Source organism: Calypte anna, chromosome 2, assembly GCF_003957555.1.
Source record: "Calypte anna isolate BGI_N300 chromosome 2, bCalAnn1_v1.p, whole genome shotgun sequence".
Classification (NCBI taxonomy): domain Eukaryota; kingdom Metazoa; phylum Chordata; class Aves; order Apodiformes; family Trochilidae; genus Calypte; species Calypte anna.
Genome location: NC_044245.1, coordinates 38,916,110 through 38,935,873, shown reverse-complemented (window position 1 = coordinate 38,935,873; position 19,764 = coordinate 38,916,110). Strand labels below are relative to the sequence as shown.

At 39.8% G+C, this 19,764-nt stretch overlaps 1 protein-coding gene across 5 annotated transcripts in view; it reads left to right on the top strand.

Moving 5' to 3' along the window:
• Window positions 1–19,764, top strand: part of THRB (thyroid hormone receptor beta) — a 173,991-nt gene that overhangs the window by 45,425 nt on the left and 108,802 nt on the right. For 4 of the 5 annotated variants that reach the window (XM_030444972.1, XM_030444969.1, XM_030444971.1 and 1 more), the window contains one exon: window positions 177–206. The exons of the other annotated variant lie outside the window; for it this stretch is intronic. The gene's annotated coding sequence lies outside the window, so the exon portion shown is untranslated. The remainder of the gene's footprint in view (window positions 1–176; window positions 207–19,764) is intronic. 5 annotated transcript variants of the gene reach the window in all.

Here is a 19,764-nt window from a genome sequence, read left to right as displayed (position 1 = left end):
GTCTCTACCCCAGAGTGTTGAGGATGTTTAGCTCTCTCAAATAATGGAAATCTGGTCCAGTTATGTAAAAAGTATCCTGTAGTTTCAATGTTAATTGAAGTGAAAGTAAAATAATAACTTCAAAAAGTGCTTTTTACCAGATGGATCTTTAATACAGATTTCTTTACTCTTTTCAGTGACAGAACAGAAAATGAAGCTCTAATAAGGTAAGATTTTTTAAATTCCACTTTACTGAATTATTCAGGTTAATTGGAGGTAATTTTTAACATATTTACTCAGCATTTCAGTGTAGATCCTAGGCATAAGTGTGGGTAAATGTGGTAGAGCACAAAAAAGGAGACAGCATTGCAGAGTAAGTGTAACAACGTTTGACTATTTTTTATTGTTACTAAACCATTATTTAGTCTTTTAAACAATGTAAGATACCTGCATATTTTTGGAAAGTTCTCTTTGCCTATAATAAATTTATAGATAATTATTTCTTTACTGCAGACTGTAGTTTTCACTACTCAATTGAAATATTCATTTATAATGACAACTTTTCTGCAGTTTGAAGATTAAATATTAGAGTATATGCTGATAAAATAAGTATCTGTGCTGAAAAAGTAGGTAGGTTTGTTACAAATATTTGCCTTTTGAGATTCAGTAGTGGGAATTTATGCATTACATAGATAAATAAATGTACTTATAGAGGAGAAGTGAATTTTTCTAGTCATGAGCATTTCCTATTCTTCAATTGCACAATTCAGGCTGGAAGTGCATCTGCTAGATAGGGAAAAGGCAGAAGAAGGTTTTTCAATGTTATGAACAGTAAGGAGTGTTTAAAAAGGGGGGTTAATTTTTTTTTTCTCATTTATTGCTAGTGAGAATGCTGACATTCATCTGCTGTGATATTTAAAAAATGAAGCAGCTATGCTGCACACATAACCAGGTGTACGATAGCAAGGTGTTCTGAGAGGCAGCTGGAGTATAAACCTGCTCAGAGCTTTACAGAAATATATAATTACTTTACATTCACAAGTAATAGTTTTCATTTTCATGGCCATTCATGGAATACCAAGGGAGGGAAGTATTGTTCATTCTTGTTTTCCTTTCCTCCCATATTGGCCTGTTTTGGGTTTTATCTGTGGTTAAACCTGCAGAGGTGTTGGCTTGGTTTTGTGCACGTATTTTCAAGTCAAACACCTTTCAAATGGAAGTGCGATTAAAAGGCATGGTTTTTTAACCTGCTGATATCTTAAATCAGTAAAATTTGACACATCTGCATAAACTGTGTTCCTGATTTGCAGAGGTGCATCTTGGAACAGGGTTGTTAAAAAAAAAAATCAGTTAAGCTATGCAAAATGTAAGCTGTTTGAAACCACAAGTGAGTAGAAATGTGAAATATTAATGGAAAAAACAGAAATGTTGTGAAAAAGTAATGAGGTGTCATATCACATTGTTTTGTTGTGGAAAATTTTAAAGCGATGATGTAAATAGCAGACCATCTAGCTTTGCATATTCTTGCTTTGTATTACTACATAGGGAGTATGTGCATGTATTTGCAGTTACAAAGATATGTGCATATATAATATATCTCTGAGACAGCAAGATGCTGTTCTGCATCAGTGTGAAAGACTGAAAGCCCTTTTGGAACAGGGCTAAGGAAGCTAAGGAACTTTATAGTGTGTTGAGACTCACATGGGCAGTACAGGGATTTAGTAAATTCCAGAAGAAATTTTAGTTCTGAGCACTCTTTGTACACTGATCTCATCAGTGTCCATGATCCAGGGAGGACACAAGTCCTCCTGTCTCCTTACCAGGATTCAGCTGTACAAGAACTGGACAAACATTGCAAAAATGAGTTAAGTTTGCTCTGTTTGTAGTTAATCACCTAGCACAAGAGAGCCTTATGTGGAGTTTCTGAATGCTACACTAACATACATGTCTAAGTAATATGCCTAAGTAATACAACATGACAGCAGTAGTGGAAATTTACTTATTTTGTTTCCTGGAGTCACAACTGGGAAGTATTTTAGGGTACTTGCTGCTCACTCCTGGATTTCTGTCTTGGCAGTACCTTCAGAAGTACTGGGTCATTCTGTTAGCAGGCTTTTTATGTGCTTTTGACATATGTGTAGTAGAAAACCACCTGCCACCAGCCACCTATTTCTGTATGAGGTAACCAAAGTATTTGGTAACTACGGATCCGCTTGGAGGTGGAATTTATCTGTAAAGTTAAAAATGAAACTCTGCAGATCGATATTTATCCAAAATACCCAAGCCTTACAAGTGGATGACTCCTATGAAATCTGGAAAAGCTTGTTAGAGAAGATACTCAGTGCCTTCCCCTCACACTTTAATTGACTTTTCTCTTTTAGTCTCTGTAGTCAAAAGCTATCTATAATGCCACCGCAGCTGCTGTGCTTTGGATTCAGGAATCCCTGTTTTGATTTGCCAAGCAGGCAAACTACTTATCTCAGGAAAAAGAATTTTGAGGTGTGATGTGGTTAGTATCTAAAAATATCTGTGTAGGGAGATAGGATAGGGCTCCAACACACAAAAACACAGCAAGATAAGGAAGAGGAGTACTGGTTGGAAATACGATACCATAGGTGTAATTAACCCTTGGAAAAGCTTAGAAAGGAATGTGGTAGATCACTTGGACTAATTAAATCAAGATTAGATCTCCTTCTGAAATATCTTCTAGTAGAGTTACAAGTTCTGGTGCTTTGTAAAGAAATTGCTGCGTGAGGGCGTGAGGTAGTAAGGCCTCTGCCAGGCAGGAAGTCAGAGCAGATTATCATAGAAGTTCCTTCAGGCCTTTTAAATCCACATCTCCACCAACAAAGGCTCTTATGTGGTACAGGCAGCCACAGGATTTCCAAAATAAGAGCTGGAGCAGGTCACTCTTGTTTCAGTGGTGAAATGTTGGAAAGTCTGTGAGCAGATCCTTGAAGAAACGTGGCGAATACCACGCCGCTGAGTTTGCAGGTTTTGTGCAGTCACACGTCCAAGTTCTGAGACAACTTCTGCTCTTGTCTGATCAGTCCATAGATGCATCTTCCTGCAAGGCCTTTCAGTATTTCACCTGATTTACTTAGTAGGTTGCATTTTGTATTGAGTTCACTGAAAAGTAATAATGTATAAATGAAGTTTATTGAATCTCTTCTGTGATACAACTAAAGCCCCGAATTAATACACGATTTTCTTTAGTTATTCAGTGATCATACTGCCATCATCTGTGTCACAGGATCTTCTGTAGCTAATCTTAGTATTCATATGAGTGGAAGGGGCAGGGTAAATTTTTAGCAGATTATCTAGAAATCCTACTATAAAATAATCTGTTTTCCCTAAAACTGAAAAAGGGAAAACTTGGATGTTTGTTCTGGGACCTTTGTGGGGTACTAGGGGACAGCAGAGGACTCTTCCTCTTCTCATCAGCTACAGGGAAGTGCATCCTTCTTTTACTTGGTAAGAGGCAGCAGATCCTTTTCACAGAGAAGACATAAAGATCAGTAATCAAAAAAAGTAATTTTATTCTAGAACAAGCAGAAAACATTGTGTTGAACAAGAACAGCCCTGACTACTTTGTGTTACTTGGATAAGCTCATTAATTGCAATGTCAAAAATTTATCAGAAGAAACTGTGAAAAATCTTGCAAATAGAAAAATCTATCCACTTTAGCACTGAATTATGCCATTCTACTGCATTTAAACAGCATAGTTTCTGTTACAGGAGAGTGCAGTGTCACTCCACAGTAGTGTGACAGGAGCAATAGCTAAGAGTTGTGTTGGCTGTATGTGTGCCTAAAAAATTAGTCAAGAGAGTTTTCACAGAATTCCAGCTTTGTCAGAAGAACTGTGAAAAAGCTCTTCTCTAAAAGTTAAAAAAAATTAGAGCTCTGCAGGATAATTTGAAGATGAGCTCAGGAATATCTGAGGATTTGGGGTTCTGGTATACCTGATTCCTGACCTGCCAGCTGATCATGGGCACTTGGTACCTGGCTTGTTAGTCATGTACAGTGACCATACCTACTGCTCCTTCGACTAATGTGTATGTATGGTTTGCACATGGCAGTCTAAGCCTGATTTGGGAAAATTGTTAAGACTAAAACGATAGGAAAAAGAAATTAGAGAAGAAAAAGACCCTTGTGTTTGATAACCCAAAGTAGGTGTCTGAGATAAGGAAGTCTGTGTCACTACAAATGTAGACTGTGCTTGCTTTCATGGCCATCCAAGAAAAAAAATATGTGGCAAGGCAAGAGATCTGAAAAGGATAAAAAATGTTAATTACTCTTATTAGTAGGTAAGGGATTCCCAGCTGTGGTGAAGTAGAAAGGAGAGAAACCTTTGGTTAGTCAGAAGTCAAACATGTTTGGCCGTGTAATAACAGTTGTGATTTTTTTAGTATGAAGTTTCTTATGCACTGTTTCTCTTAAAAATAATATTACATACCTATGGTTTTCACAAATTCCTGATAGCTATAACACTGACTGTGGAGAGTATTTAAAAACAAACTTCAGGATGTCTTTTTTCACATATTTTTGCTACCACTGAGTCACTCTTAATGGATACTTCAGTTCTGAAAAGGAGTGGAGGAGGCTATGCCATGGAAGAAAATTGCTGTCTCCATTAGTAAATGTATTGGAGCCATCAAATTGCTGCCCTTTTCTTCCCTGTGAAAACTCATGGCTAAATCATTTCATGTAAAGGAAAGCAGTCTGTCATACCATGTAAGAAATGCCTCTGCTGGACAGTGGTATACAAGGCTTCAAAACTGGTTTTGGTTATTGCTGAGAGCTTTCATGACATTCTTTCTGTTCAGGCAAGGCTGTAAAAGTACTCCAGATGACAAAAGGGAGGAGCTGTGTTGAGGTCTGGGGAGTTCCTTTGGCTTGTTTCAATGCACTGCAAATCCTGAATTTGTTAATTTATATTGAAGAACTGCTCTTGCTTTAAAAGTTCAGCTTTATTGAATTTAAAAGCTATTGAATCTTGTTTCCTGCGCTTTGTTTACTTTGTAACTGGTCTAAAAAAATTTATGATTCAGCCTGGGTGGCTTTTTTGTTATTATTATTTAAATTTACATGCTGGATTGGAGCACAGTTTGGTGTAATGAGGTACCCTGATGATTATATGTGCCTGCAATGTCAGCTCAGATGAGGGTTAAGCATGCTGTGCTCACTGTTACATAACTTTGCAAAAAGTGTTGATTCAGGGAAATGCTGCTGCCATGAAAGAACAGGAACACTGGGAATGTTCTCCCTCCCTTAATGGAAATGTGACTTTTGGTGACTGTGCATTCAAAAAATAGCAGATTGTGTGTGCACCCTCATTGCCAGAGTCCGGCTTGAACATCATGATGATATCTGAGGAGGGACTTTTTACAAGGGTGTGTAGTGATAGGACAAGGGGTAATGCTTTTTAAGCTGGTAGAAGATAGATTTAGTTTTGACATTAGGAAGAAACTCTTTAGTTGTGAGGGTGGCGAGGCCCTGGCATTGGTTGCCCGGGGAAGTTGTGGATGCCTCATCCCTGGAAGTGTTCAAGGCCAGGTTGGATGGGGCTTCGATTAACGTGGTCTAAGTGGAAGTTGTCTCTGCCCATGCAGGGTGTGGATCTAGATGATCTTTCCAACTGAAACCATTCTATGATTCTGTGAATGATTCTGTGATTTTATGATTTGATGTTCAGGGCAGCAGATCCTGCTGTTTGCTGCAGGTCTGGGAGGACAGATGTAGCTCTGGTAGCAGCAGGCTGGTATACCAGGTGTGTGGCTGCTACCAGAGGCTTTTGCAGCTGGTCAGTGTTTTGTTTTGAGTAAACGTCAGAAGAGTCTTTCTGAAAAATTGCCAAGTTCACCAAACTGACCAGTTCCCATTAGCAGGAGAGAGAGCTGTTCATTTGGCTACATCTGCTTCATTTGGCTATGTGGGTTGTCCCACTAAATGGGGTGAGTTCCTAGGGCCTGCCCCTCGACAAGAGGGGCAGGTAGGTCCATATGCACTGTGTCAGAAATTCTAATCCTTTTTTGACATGAAAATGCTCTTTCCTTCTAAATGTGGTAGAAGGGTGGGTTGCTACTTTGTCATCTCACAGTCCCTCCATTTCAGCCCAGGGGGATCCAGTCCACTACAGAGTATTTCAGATTACTGTGCCCTGCTACTTACACTAGCCAAAGCTTTTCCTTCACCAAAATATATACTGCTCCATGAAAATATCCATCCTAAGGTACAGCTATTTACAGGCATATAGATGATATGGTAAATGAAAGGTTGAAAAAAATCAGTGATCACTGAAAATCAATATTCTCCAAGCAACACCTATCAGTTCTCTTCCTTTCTGCCCACTTTAAGGGTCTGAAACCTCATAGAGAGCATATCTAGAAGCTTATAGAGGCCTAGACGGTGTTAGCTAGATTTGCTTCTCGGTCATTTCATTCAGCATCCTCAGAGCTTTGGTTCTGTTGTTTCAATTTCCTCGTCTGTGGCTCTAATCCAGTGCTCTTTCTCTAATCACATCCTATATGCACTTGTCCTTTGAATCCCACAGCTCTCCCTCTCTCCAAGTTTTGGGTCTCAGTTGTTTGCGCTGCTGCACAGAACGCTCCGTGAATGATTTAATTTTGTCAATTGAGGTAAACAAAGAGTAAAAACATACACCACAGCACAAAATGTTCTCTAATCACTTATTTGACAAGTGCAGTTTAATTATTTAGCATAGCTTGTAAAAGTAATGAAGTCCTAGTAACATGAGGCTTTACACTCTCCTATTAATTTTCCCTGAGAGGCAGCAAAAGACTGCACACTTTTTGTGTGCAAACTGAGAGCATGCAAACTAATGAGACTGGGCTGAGAATACATAGAAGGGGCTGGAACCTTTCACTGCTTCTTCATAGTTTCTCTAATAGGTGGTAAATCCAAGAGCATCCCACAGTTAGACAAGATTCTGCCTGTGTTGGCAAACCAGAAGATGCTGTCTGATGCTTTGCCAAAACATAACAGAGTTTTCTTGGCCCAGGTGTATTTTTATTGAATGTGTAACTTAAAGGAAAAGCCCAAAGTCACAGCCTTGCTGAAGAGGTAGCATTCAAAATAATTTTCCGTATCATGATAGATTTCATGTTGCTACAAAATAAATATTTAATCAGTGCTAATATTTTTGGTTCCCTCAGGCAGCAAGTGATGTAGAAGCCTTAACTTTTTACTCAAGTAAGTACAAATATAATCTAGCAGGAAGTTCAAAGTAAAATGCATGTATATCCAAGAGGTTTTTTTTTTTTAATGTATTTTAGGTGAAGCCAGCCAGCATTGATGGCTAATTTTATTCCCAACAGAGAACAGTTTTTTCTCTAAGTTAACAAAGCCCCTTCCCCCCAGAAAAAAGAACCCAAAAAGACAGACATAAACAAAACTGCAAAGCAGCATGCCTGTTTGATTTGTTTGAGTTGTATAGTGAATTAGATCAGCTAAAATTACATTAAAAAAAAAAAAAAAGAAAGAAATACAGCCTCAAGTGCTTAGCTTTTCAGTTGCAAAACTCCCTCAACTGTGCCAGCCCAGCCCAGTGAAGGAGATGGTCTCATCACTCTTCAGAGTCACACTTACTGGTTAGTTTCCTATTCCTTGATCTTATGTGATATACAGGACTCTTTATTCAAAGGCTTCGCTTGTGTAGTTCAAAAGGATACTGTGCACAGGGAATATTTCGTATTTGAGCTGCTCTGTGAAGAGCAGCAGCAGAGTTTGCCCCATGCCTTGGAGGGCATGAGGTCTCCGTGGGCTCTGGGTACATTTGGAGTGGGGGGGCTCGGAGATGAAGCCACAGCTCCTGCCCCCCTCATCAGAGAAAAGCATGGGAGATAGAGACTTAGATTTCTTTCTCCTCCTGTGTGGTTCACTTGGGATTATTTTGCTTGCAGAGGGACCAAGGACTAAATTGAGTCTACTGTATTTTTCCTTGAAATGTAAGCTGCAGACTGAGATTCTTTTTGTTGTCTTTGATTTCTACTCAAGACTCAGTACAAGCCCTTGCCTGGTACCATGATGGGCAGACCTGTGTTTATAATGAATCAGTCTTGAGACAGTTGTTGTGCTTGCATTGAAGAAAACTTCCAGGACACATCTGCTCATTAATGCTCTCCCTTTTGATCTGTTAGATACTTGTTCTCATCCTTCTACCCATCAGCGTCTTTCATTGTCCTTTCACAAATTAACTTAAAAACCAGTTATCCCCTCTTTGATTTAATAATCATTGGAGAAAAAAAAAAAAAAAAAAAAAAGCAAGCAGGGGTAAAAGTAAAATAATAACATTTCAGGGAGGGAAACAGTAAGCTCTGAATTTCGACTTGAAGTGCATGTGCACCTCACAAGAAAGTCAGCAAGTTTCCATAAAGGTCACCCAGAAACCAAAGGAAAACGTCTTCTGCCACGTCTGACTGTCACCATGGAAAAGAAGTACTGAATTTTGCTGACTGTGGGGATAGGATGTCAAGTTAAAACAAGTCTTAGTCCTTTAGTAGTCCTTTGTAGTAGATGTGCAGTATAGAGAGAGAATCCTGTTGAGTAGTTATGACAAGTTCTGACATTTTTTGACGTCCTTAATATTAACATGTTAACGATATTAACACACCACTAATCTCACCCCCAATTGGGGCTGATTCAGAGAGCCTTTTCTCTAATGGTTACAGACTGTGTTTGTAAAACATACAGAGAGGGTAGTAAAAACTTCAGTCTTGAGCCACTTCAAAATACAACGACAGTCCTAACTCAAAAAGATTCCCTGGTAAGTAGCCACAATGCAGATGTTCACTAGCTCTGAATTTCTTGAGATATAGGAAGTTGTATTTTTTCTGACCAAAATTCCATTCCTCTAAGTCACCTGATTGGAAATTGCTGGGATTTATGGGAAGAGCTCCAGCATGGCTGGCAGCAAAAGGTAAGTGAAAATGACAGGGAGTACTCAGTTCTCTGTGGCTTGTCCTCAGTGGGAAAATGGCAATCTGACCCCAGTGGGCTCCCATTCTGCATGGATGGATTCAGTGTTCTATGTTTCCAAAAGATGACTAAAGATAAAGCTTTCACATATAGGAAGAGACAGATTAAACACAAAATTGCTCTAAAATGTATTAGCATTCATAATTCTCTTTAAATTTTATTATTCCCTGCTTCCTGGAAATAAAATTAAAACAGAAACTGCAGTGATTTGTTGTTTTATGGGATCCTACGAACTGGTTGATTGGTGTAGTGTCTCACCCGTGGCATCAAAACCGTTTAGATCTTTTTAACTTTTTCTGCCTTTCTTAGAATGCCAGTACAGTTTGCTCCAGCTAATTCTTAATTAAGTGGAAATTACACAAATAGGAGTTATTTGAATCTACAGAATGATTTTACAGTCATGCTTATGTAGTGACTGCACAGCTGAGTAGAAAACAGTCCTTAACTGCTATTCACAATTCCAGCCTGTTTTTCACTTCACTGGTTTTGTAAACTTTCCTCTAGTCTTTATGCATCATTTTATGTGGTTTAACTGAAATTCTGAGGAAAGAAAGGAAAATGAACTATGGACGTGAAGAAATATGCAAGGACAGATGAAGAGGGATGTTTTGTGTAGGAGAGGGACATGGAGAAAGCAGTGCTGCAAGAACAATTTGATCAAAATACTTGGGATGGTGAAGTGGCATATAGGAGAAATTAGATTAACTGAGAAAGAATTCATGTCAGGAGAGATGTGATTTTTTGGCCTGGAAAAGTCTTCCTTAAGGACAGCAAGTGGTATAATTTTTCAAAGAAAGTCTCCCTATTCTTTGGGAATTGAAAAGGTGATCGAATAAACTGATGGAAAAGACCACTATAAAATCTGCACTGCTAGAGGTGAGCATTCTCTGAGCAAAAAACCCTTTTCTGCCTCCATATTCTGACTTGGTTGAGACAGCTTTGTGCTTCTGGTTCAGACATGGGATAAAACCGTAAGGTATGTTTTCTCTCCCTCTTTTTCCCCTAAATGTTATTATACTGCAGCTTGGCTCTGTCCACATAGGCTGGAGCAGACTGTGTTGTAACTTGCTTTAGCTGCTGCTGAATTTAACAACTTTTGGCTTTGTAAGCTATGCCTTAGGAGAACTCTTGCTCATCTGTTCCCAGAGCCAAAGGAAAACTCCTCCAGTAGCTTTCCCAGTGTTTTCTCTGGCTGGAACACATAGTTACCAATTGCTAGGTGAAGATACACTATCTTTAATCATCTTTTATTTTTGTATTTTCAGTTTGTCCAGCTGACATATTCTAGGACATCCACTTTGACTAGAACGGTCATTGTGAAAGAGTCCTTTCACAATGGATTTTTTTTTCTTTTCTCTGTAACCCGTGTAATTAAATTCTTCCACTGGTGGGAAAAATGCTTTTCCTTGATGTAAATGTGTGGCAAGTAGCTGAATACTGAACCAGTAAGTCCCATTTGCCTGCTTAGCATACTTCTTTGAATATTTTTCATAACAAAAGGATTTATCTTCGGAATCTTGTTCAGAAATTTATTTACATGGGTCTCTTAGCCCTCACGACTGGCTCTTAGAAAATCTGATCCTATTGGCATTTAATCCGTTGCTAGAAATATGTCTACTGGGAAATTCTATAATAGGATCGTAATAAACATTTGGATTATATTTTGCAAGTACAAATCACTAGCAGGTATTTGCATATTTATTTGTCAAATTTCAACTTCCACTTCAGGTTAGATGAGACATAAACAATTATACAGCACCTCTGGCAAAGAATTAGCCTAAAAAACAAATCAAAGCAACACTGGGAATTCAGAGGAAAATGTTTTAAGTTTTAGAAGGAACTGTGAAAGGCTTGCATTTTGTTTTATCTCCATAATTTTTGTATCAAGTATGGAATTAATAATGCAGGATTTTACTCTGATACATCCCCTTTTTTGTTTTACTCTAATAAATCTTCCTAAAAACTAGATTGGTTGGAGGCAGGGACTGTGCCTTTGCCTGCATGACTAAGGGAAAAAACAACCCTAATTTCAAGCCAGAAAAATGATTCCTACTTGTTTTTTTGTTTTGTTTTTTTTTTTTTGCCAGGGTCCGTGGAGCAGTCTCTGCACTGTATGTTGTAACAGAGGCTGAAGATAAATATGATCTGATAGGAGGGTGTTAATAGGTTTTCTGCAACTCGTTGGGGTGAGGCTGATGCAGTCAGGTGAAGTGTGAAACCTGCTGTGATGAACTGTTGGAGGCTCAGGGATGTTTGCTGGCCAAAAGTGTCTACCAGTTTCAGACTTCACGGTGGTTTGACCATGATTCAGGGGAAAGAAAACAAACCTTCAAACTAATTTTAACTTATGTCCTAACTCAGTTACAGGCAGAAGTCTGCCAAGGTCAGCAGGGCAGGTAGAGCAATATACTTTGGTGACCTAGCAGAGTAAGTACCTGTTTGGATGTATTCTTGGTCTGCTTCGTTTTAGGAAAATCATTGTGGAAAATTATGAGAGAAAATTAATGCAATTAATTATAATTAGTATAGTGTTTATAGTGGATACATGTTCCAAAATCTTCAACAACAGCAAAAGATATTTCATAGCTTTCAGGAACTGGAGATTTACAGGAGCAGTTAGATCATTCAGTCCAACCTCAGATATATTTTGAACTTGGTATAGCTGTCCATTTGCATCTTTCAAAATCTTCCCACTTACTGACAATTAAATTTGATACCTCGGTGCTTGTTTACGTGAAAGCAAAATCAGCAAACAACTTCTGTTTGTCTCTCAATGTGTTTATTTACTTAGCAGCCTTGCTGGATCTTAAGTTCTGGATGTAAACCAAACCATTAAGAGAACAAGACTTTCCTGCAGATCATTGCTTGTCCTTTCTTGCACATGTGGATGTGCAGGGAAGCCTTGCACTGAAAGTAAAGCTGATAAACTCCCAATTCTCAGAACAAAGTGCTCTTTTTGTTATATAATAAAGAAAGTTCGGGTGGTACTCTGGTTTGTACTCTGTTCTTACAAATCCACACCTCCTTTGATGATCTGCCCTTATTATTTGCCCTATAAAGTCTGTGTTGTTTCAAGGGAAAGAACACAATAAAATGCAGTTTAGATTATATGATCCAACCCCCTAATATGGTTTCACGCTTTGATGGGGATCTTCAAGGGTTGGAGGCTGTACTTTGATTTGCAAAAAGATATCCTTGCTAAATCCTGAAACTGTATTTTCTTTTTAGCCACATTCTTCTGTAGTAATGTCCAGTTTTGCAGAAAACTCTAATAATTATGTTCCGTATCTGAGGTCCATGTAAACATTTTTTTTCCTGTACCACAAGCATGAGGAGTTATCTTCACTGCTAAGAGGCTATCTAGCCTGTTACCAGAAAATTAAGGTTAGTCAAACTGGGCTTATTGGTTTCTGACACTGACTTCCTCCCACTACTTCTTTCCTTTCTTCTATTTACATAGGCATTAATTTTTAAGTTGTAGTACATCTTCATGTGCTAAATCCCTGTCCTGCATTGTAATTACTCTTCCTTTGGCTGCTGTTTGTGGGCCCTATTTGCTGTTATTTATGTATTAAATTTCTCTTAGCTGAAGGATATGAGGGAGGTTTTCTGCCACTGGTCACAACTGAAACCTCTCATCTCACTAAGCTTAATTTAGACTGGGCAGGTGTGGTGAAAAAATTTAAAAGTCAGTGGCCAGAGGAAGCCAGCATTTACTGAAAATTTAGTCTGGATGTATTTTGGCAGAAATATTTATTTTTCCTTGAAGGCACAGGCAGGGAAGGATGTTCAGTAATGCAGCACTGAATGAAGGATCACAGAGAAGACACAAACTAGATGTAAAAACAGAAGGAGGTTTACTTTCTTCATGTTACCTGATCTGTTTTTACAAAGAAATGTCACCTGACAGAAGTCAGGAGAGAGAATAGGGAAGTAGTTTAGATGCAGCCAGAAGGAGAGGGCAGATGACATGAAAGAGAAGAAGCAATTGGGGTGATCTGAATGTCCAGCTGTATATATATAAAAATAGTCACTGGAAAGAAGAGGTCTTTGAGGAAGCTGCTCACACATGCAAGTGGCTGTAGTCACAGCATAGAGGCTGGCACTAATTGGTAGTGGAGAAATCAAGTGAAATACTGATTTGTTATGGTGGTGAACTCAGGAGATAAAGGGAGAAACAGATGTCAGCAAACAGTGGCACCAGAAGAAAGGAAAATGTAGATAACTAGGGACTTGAGGCTGAGGAGGAACAAGGCACTGACTAAAGAACAGGGGGGAGAAAATAAAAGACAGTTGTGCTGCAGGAGGGCAAGAAAGGCAAAAAAACTAAGATCACGGGATTCTGTCTGAAGACTTGTTTTCTTTCAGTGGAAAAGCAGATCCAACATCACAGCTTTGCTGGGGAAAAGAGTAGTGTTTTGTATTCCAAGAGCAAAGTAATACCATACGGACATGAATCTGAAAGAGGTCCCGGAGAAAAATCTTGAGACAAAGATCTCAGCATCGCTGTTGGAATGAAAGAAAGATTGTTGTATCAAGCCAGAGAAAAGCTCTCCTAAAAGCTATAGCTGAAGTGGTACCAGTAGAATTATTTTGGTGTCTGAGAAGAAACATGAGAGGATGATGAGTTAATGATGATCTGCAAGTAGTCATGAAGAACCCAAGGTCATGCAGGCATGAAGAGGTCTTCATGCAGTGGCCATGTTTGTACTGGTAAATTAAATACCGCTAGGAAGCATTCCCAGCCCCTGGCAATCAATTGTCTTTAATGTTCACTATCCCTGATGTAATTATGGGAACTCATCTGAACTATTCCCATGTAAAGTTTAAAGATTATCTTGGGTTTGTTCCCAGTAGGCAGTTTGGGAAGCAGCCATCTTGTTTTGGAGGGTGGGAGTTTTTAATGGTATGGCACCTTTCTGTGCCAGTTGGCCTCAGCAGTGTTGGGCATGTTTTTTTTAGTTGTAGAAATACAGCTGTAAGTGGCTCAGTAGATGCAGTCCCTTGGAAATTGGGACATTGACTGTCTTGCGTGCAAGCTGTGACAGGCAGTGGATATGAATTCTTAGAAAAAGTTACTTAACTGGCATGTTGATGTGCTCTCTCATATTTTGTTTTGATATAGCATGAGGCCATCATAGAATAGTTGGTTATACAAAATAAGCTAGGACAAAGCATGCATTTTAATTGTTTCCATTGAAATTTAATGCAAACATAAGGAAACGTAGGTCCATAAATGAAGCTCTTTCTCACAGAACATCAGGCTGTGTAATTAAGAAAACAAGGTAGTGAGTGAGTTTGGTAGGTAGTTAAGTTGGCTGGACTAAAAAGCCTAGACATTTACAAGTAGAAAAAATATTTTTTAAAGTACTTGAAACTTGTATCAAAACAAAGCAAATCCCCAGACATAAATGGGTAAGTAATGTGGCTTCTGGAAAGATAAATATGGATCTAGGATGTAATGGGGGCAATGTGAAGGTGATGGAGGCATGGAAATTTTATGTTCATTGAAGAAAAATGTACCAAATGAAATTTCATCTGTTGCACTGTATATAATTCTGGGTTTTGAATTCAAGACTGATTCAAACTAGGAAAGGTAAAAAGAAAAAAAAAAAGTGGTTTTGAGAATCTCCAGCTTAGCAGAATAGGCTAGCAAAGTAAAATCTGAGGCATAAGATGGTTCTGAATAAATATATCAGGGAAAGGACTGCTTGAGAGTTAAGCTAGTTAATTAAACTAAATGGTGCTGACAAATGAACAGAGCTAATAACAGATTACAGTTTTAGCAAGCATCCATTGACTCTGAAACGAAGTTAGATCATTCAGGTTACTAGAAAAGCAGTTCAGCATCTTGAACTTGCATTTTCTGAATGGTTTCATGAGTGTGATCTCTTCGTAACCAGAGGTGTAGTGTAGTAGAATGAGTAGAGGCATGGCCTGAGCATGCGTGCACAACCCCATGTTTGAGGCAATCAGGTGCTGTTTGAGGCAATCAGGTGCTAATTACGAGGTGGAAGGCCTGAGCTTGTGTCAAGCCCACCTGTGTTAAGCCCCCCCCCCACCCCCACCCAATTAGGGTTTGCCTCAGCTGCGCATGAGCAGGATTGGGGGGGCCAATAAAAGGGGAGCTTCCCAACACACCCTTGGTTCACCCTCAAACAGCTAAAGGAGGAGGTCAGCTGAGTCTGGAGCAGAAGCAGGGAATGAGGCTGGCCGAGTCTGAAGGCAGCAAAATCAGAGCACTGACTGTGCACCTTGGTGAGAACACCTCTTTGCCTTCGAAGCACTGTACCCCTAGAAAGGTTTGCCCCTCTGCACGTGTCTACAGTGTAGTTGGTGTTTTCTGAAGATCTCGAGAGATGAGCAGGAAGAGCTGCAGTTTCCCCTCAAATGATGTAGCTTCTCAAGAGCCAACCGCAACATTTTTTGAAAGGACCATGGAGGCCGCTTCGGTGATTCTTCTGCATTTTATCATCAGTCTTTCACCACTCATCCTGCTTTCACAGATCCTTTCCTCTACAGTTCTGCCTTTTAGATTTTCTCTGTCATTGATACTGTATAGGTTATTCCATGCCCTGTTATCACAGGTGCTGTGTTGTTGTCCTGAATGACATCAGGTGTTCAGCTCTTTGGGAAATCAGGTCCACACGGCAAGTTCATATAAAAGAGCTTATCTCTGGGCAAGTATGTTCTGTCAGACCCTGTCAAACTGTTTCATTAACATTTTCCTGATGTGCTGTGCTGCTGCAGCAGGATTTCATGGAGAGCATTCAAAGCATGTTACTAGTGTAATGTTGGGAAATGTTTTGTTTATGTGTGGTGAGGTGATAATAGTAACCCCAAGTTGTGACAGAAATTATTCTGATTGTATTTTTTATTCCTTTTGGCCTTTACATGTTTCTATAAATACTCTGTAGTTGAATGAATACCACACTGATGAGCATGGAAACTTGTCTGTCAGTGTCTCAAAGGGAAACCTTTCAAATATAAATAGCCTTAAAAGTATAAATAGCATGTATTTATCACTGACCACTTTCTTTTTTTCCTTCTGTAGCATCTCCCATTTTATTTTTAGTGATGCTTACTTAAAATAGTTTCCATACTTTCCTCTTGGCAATTAGAAGGGCAGTCTGGAATCCAAGGGAGTTCTAAGCCAGATGGTGAGGAAAGTGTTTCTTGCTTGAGCAGTGTGAGCTTCAAGTCTTGTCTGTCCAGGCCTTCTTTACTGAAGCATCAGTGTGAAATGAAACACATTTCATCCCAGCTTTGTTTGGTTGATTTGACTTACATAATCTTGAGCCTGTTTCAAAACATGATTCCAGCATTGTTTGGGACCTCTAGTTCTTCCTACATTGATGTTATTCCATGTCCCCCTCATAAGCTCGTGGCTCTGGTTTTAACTAACTTACTAGAGATAATACTCTTCATTGTTATCACTATGTTGGCAACCACAATGGGTTTTGTTTTGTGTTTTTTTCTTATAATTCCACAAATTCTAGAATGTGCACGTGCTGGTAATCACCTCAGCTGCATGCAAGTAATTTGAATGTGTTAAAAATTTTGATGGCTCTTGGACCTTAGCTTGACTTCACTTGTAACCACAGCCTACTGTCCACGTAATCATTTGTGCTGCTCCATCTTTTTCCTCTGTTGCTCCATCTTTTTCCTCTTTTATGTGTGTTAATAAACAAATAACTTGAAAGTAGGGTTGTATCTAGCATGAGGCAGACAGCTGTTTGGTAGGGTGTGCAGGACAAAGCTCATCTTCCAACAGTACTTGCTTGAAGAGTCTGCAAATGCATCACTTGGTTCTCTTTTCCTAAAATATCACAAGAACAGTATGCAAGTCTCTGGAAGGACCAGCTGACTACCTATAGAGTACTTTAACCATTTCTGCCTCAAAATGACAGGGCAAGATGAAGTAGTTATGTGGGAGCTTCACACAGGAGTGATGCTTAGCAGGCAGTAGTGTAAGTAGCTACAGCCCAGTAGCTAGAACTGAGGATCCATGTTGGAGTTTTTCTAGGAAAGGGTTGTAGGGAGGGCATGGGGTCTTGGAGCATAGTGGGACTGTGCCCACTGCTTGTAGCTCTGCTGAGAGGGAGGTACTGAGAAACAGCTCGGTGAGCATGAGACCAAGTGTAGGGTCACCTTGATTCCTTACTAGGGTATTTTGAATTTGTCATCAGGGTGTAAGGCTCCTGTGGGAGTGTGCCCCATGGCTGTTTGAACACTGTGACCAGAGAGTGTAGGAATGCTGTTATTTAAGGCAGATAAGGTCAGTGTTTGTTCCTTGTATCTCTGACTGCATGGTTTGGTCTCAGCCTGAAATGCTGCTGTTTGAAGGAAAGACAAGGAAACAAGATGGGAAGTCTTAGGGCAGAGCAGTAGGAATCAAGTGGATTGATTTGTGTCCATGTCAACTGCAGCAGCAGGCTTCCTGGCAGCAGTGATGGCAGAGATTCCTTCTCAAAGCAACAAAAATACATTCTTTTGTGTCACCTTACCCCGGCGGCCAGGAGAGGTGTATCTGTATGGGTGGGTGAGTCAGGCCCAGAGTACATGTCAGACTTGCCAAGGTCTTTGCTTCTGCTTCTTGCAGTATTTGTGCAGTCCCAAGAGCATTGGATCTGGGAGCTAAAAGTCATGAGGGTGAGGGATGACACTTGTGTCTCTTCCTGAACCTTTGCTACTGTAGTCAATCCCATGAGACCATTTGTACATTGAAGGTCTCGTGGTGGTAGAAAGGCAAAGAAAGGAGCAGAAAATGTATTCTGTTCATTGGAGGCATTGCCTTTAGCCAGGAGATCCCTGAAATGGCCAGCTGCTGATCATGGACTAAAGCTGTTTCCCTGTCTTCCTCAGGGGGAATGTTTTTCTGGCCACATAGTCTGTCATGGGGATGCCCCATCTTTACATCTGAGCAGATAGCTAATGCATCCAGGCAATGACAGGTAAAGTCTGTGTTCATGTGGCTCTGAGACTTTGGGGAATTGTTGAATCATTTACTCATTGGTCTTTATATTTATGCTTCAAGGCATGGCAGTATCTGCAAGCTTTTTGTTAGTTTTAAACACAATTTGTGTAGTTTTATTTTTATACAGCACCTTGGGGTGCTTCCTGTAGAAGGCTCTTAAAATAGGTGTAACTTAATGTTCTGTTCAGACTTCTCATTTATCTGCCTGTCTTCACTCTTACCCAGAGGTAAAATACAAAGCCTACAGAGTCAAGAGTTTGGAATAAAATGATAGAAAATGGGACTCTGAAATAAAGACATTTAGCACTGAGGACTCAGAATAGTGGTGGAGGAAACAGAACAGGATGTTCAGAAAGTCCAAGCCCTTTGGCATGAGTTAAGAAGCTTGGAAAATAAGCAGGGTTACAGTAAATTTGTGAAACAATGTTTGTCTTCTTAAACTGAATGCTGGAAAACATCCATTTCACACTTTGCCTTTGCCAGTGCCCCGATATCTATTGTAGCACTCATCTTCTGGTCTCTTTATTTCCAGAGAAATATTTGACTTTGTGTTTAGAATTTATATGTTGCTTCCCGCCTTGTTGTGGTGCTAACATCATTGTGTTGTGGCTGTGGGACTAAACTGTAAAGTCTTAGTCTTTGGTCCTGCTCTCTTGTCCTGTTGTTTCTAATTTTGTTTGTATTTAACTGCAGTGATGAGCTTGAAAGACTCCACTTAGACTTTGCCTGGATTGGTAAACTAACTACGGCCAAGACTTTTGTCTTATGACTGTCCATATTGTTTAATTTCTAGCACATTCCACAACATGGTTTTGGCCTGTGCCAACTAGCACCCTCCCAGATGACACCTGTGGCAGGATGGCGTGGGAGAGGCATTATTGAAAGGGTAACCATGTTTTGCAGGGGAAAAACGTATAGGGATGCAAATTAGAGCTGGCTGTGCCATTTCCCCTTGAACCTCTCTTTCCTGGTGCATTTTATACACCAGACCAACCTCTCTGGGGCTAAGCGTTTGAGGAGGATGCCAAAATAAAAGCTTTTGCTTCCTAACTGCAGTTCTGGTTGTCTGCAACAGTATCAAGCCACCTCCTCCTCCTCCACATGAGCCATCTGCTCTGGCTTACAGCATGACTTCCATAGCAATAAGATCTTTCCTCGCTGGTTAAGTGTCAGCTTAGGAGCATCACTCAAGTTTTACATCAAGGTAGCAACACGACAAAACGAGACCTTGAGAGCTCAAGTGAACTTCCTAGAGACTGGTCTCAGTTGAGTAGCTCATTTCAAGCAGAATTACAGCAGTAGCTCACAAAGCCAGTGTTGTCACAAACCCACAGCACCAAGCTTACTGTTCTGGTATGTATGTATTTACATATCACACAGGGTCCTGGTCATTGCACATGCAGAAAATCCAGGTGTTTACTTGATTCTGTGGGACTTCTACTTTGTAAAGCACTGTGCAGTTCTCTTTTGGAAGGGATCATTGAATTTGTAAGCATATCTGATGTTTTGTCCCAAGTTATTTTTGAGATACACCTATATTCTTTATAATTCTTGGTCATTCTCCTTCCAACTTTGTTTTCTGATGTCTACGTTTTTGGTTGCAGATGCAGATACTAAAACAATAGTCTCCTCACTGATTCCCTGTTGAAAGGGGTTTTTCATTTAGGTCGTTCATGGTATAATAGTAGGATGTACATCACAAGTAGGTGTGGGCTGCACAGACTTGGGTTTTTGTCTTAAAAACAACAGCATTGGCTGCACAGTGGACATGTATTTAGCATCAAGGTTTCAGCTCCTTGCCTTTGGAGCA